At 25.7% G+C, this 1610-nt stretch overlaps 1 protein-coding gene across 2 annotated transcripts in view; it reads right to left on the reverse strand.

Annotated features, from left to right (window-relative positions):
• Window positions 1-1610, reverse strand: part of LOC108756128 (glycerol-3-phosphate dehydrogenase [NAD(+)], cytoplasmic-like) — a 14136-nt gene that overhangs the window by 6200 nt on the left and 6326 nt on the right. The gene's annotated exons all lie outside the window — the stretch shown is intronic.

The following is a 1610-nucleotide window of genomic DNA, read 5'->3' on the forward strand; positions in this document are numbered from 1 at the left end:
GGAATTTTATCTATCTTAATATTGGAATTTTGTAACAATGATTCAGCAACGTTTCGCAATCACCACGTAATATTGCAATGTTTCAGTGAAATCATTCTGCAATGTTTCTGCAATCTTTTTGTACTGTATGTATTGGTAAGAATTGAAATATATATCCTATAGAAATTAATGCCTTAAATGATCTAACTGAATCTTAAATAAAGCTTATATAATTCTGTGTGAATTTACTACCCCTATAGTTTACTGACCCCGATCTCGCCTATACTGACGACTCTTACTATATAGTACTTACTCAAAATTTTATTCTTTTAATGAGATTTACCTTAGTGATAAATGTTATAAGTATTAGAGTTCCCTTATGTCTCGAAAATTAGGCTCATTCGATGTGTTTTTATACGAAACGAACAAATTTTGTAAAAAGAAGCATTGTTTTGCGAAGCGAATGTGTTTAAAATATATTTTTATTAGTATATAGCTAAAGATGTAGCTTAAAATACATTAATCCTCATTTTAATACTCTTAGTCAAATTACCCCGGGGAGCTAGTTGAATGAGATGGAATGCATTAGAAAAATACATTTTTTTTCATATTAGTTACAAGTTTCCCTTTATTATTAAAATATTATTAGATAGTCAAATGTAATAACTAGTATGTAGTAACTGGTGTAGAATTCATTTTTTCGATAAGTCTCTTAACTTCGTCTGAAAAAATTCGAAACTGAAAAATGAATCTACCATTGTAGTAGTAGATTCTACTACCAAAAATTGTATTGTCAAAAAAAAACTTATTTAATATATTTACACCAGTACTGAAACATACAGGTTTATTCAGTGATGTAAGGCGATATACAAATATTGCCTTATATCTCTAAATAAACCGTTTTGAAGAATTTACTTTCAAAAAGCATTCCAGGTGAAAACATTTGAAGATCTTATAATGCTAATACAAAAATGTGTACTATATGTTTCAATACTGGTGTCAACATATTAAATAAGTTTTTTTTTGACAATACAATTTTTGATTATTCTGTATATAAATTGGTTATTCTGTATAAATTAAGTTAGAGACACATTCTATTCTTTGGTTGTATCGAAAGGTGCACTATCAGCACTATGTCATTCTTTATCGTTCATTAGATCTAAATAAAAAATAGAATGATGCAATAGCGTTGATAGCGCGCTCTCCGAACAAAGCAACAACTCTCTTAAAAATTAATAATATTATTGGAATATTTTACCACAATATTGCAGAAATATTTATTATGAAACATTTAATATTGCAGCAATGTTTATACAATACATATTAATATATTACCATGTAATATTATAGCAATTTTGTAATAATGTTACAATAGTATTGTAAAATTATATGCTATATGAGTAATGATGATCATTAAAAATAATATGATACGATTATAATTCTCTTTGCTAAGGCAAATGTCCTAATAGTGAAATACATCCCAGTATCTGACCAAGTTGAAAAATACTTATTACTCATTTTAAGTAAAAAAATATTTTATATATAATTATATAAAATTATGTAAAATTACATATAATTTTATATATTTATCTATAAATGGACATTTTTTATATATGTATAATTATATATAA

This window comes from Trachymyrmex septentrionalis, unplaced genomic scaffold (assembly GCF_001594115.1).
Source record: "Trachymyrmex septentrionalis isolate Tsep2-gDNA-1 unplaced genomic scaffold, Tsep1.0 scaffold126, whole genome shotgun sequence".
Taxonomy (NCBI): Eukaryota; Metazoa; Arthropoda; class Insecta; order Hymenoptera; family Formicidae; genus Trachymyrmex; species Trachymyrmex septentrionalis.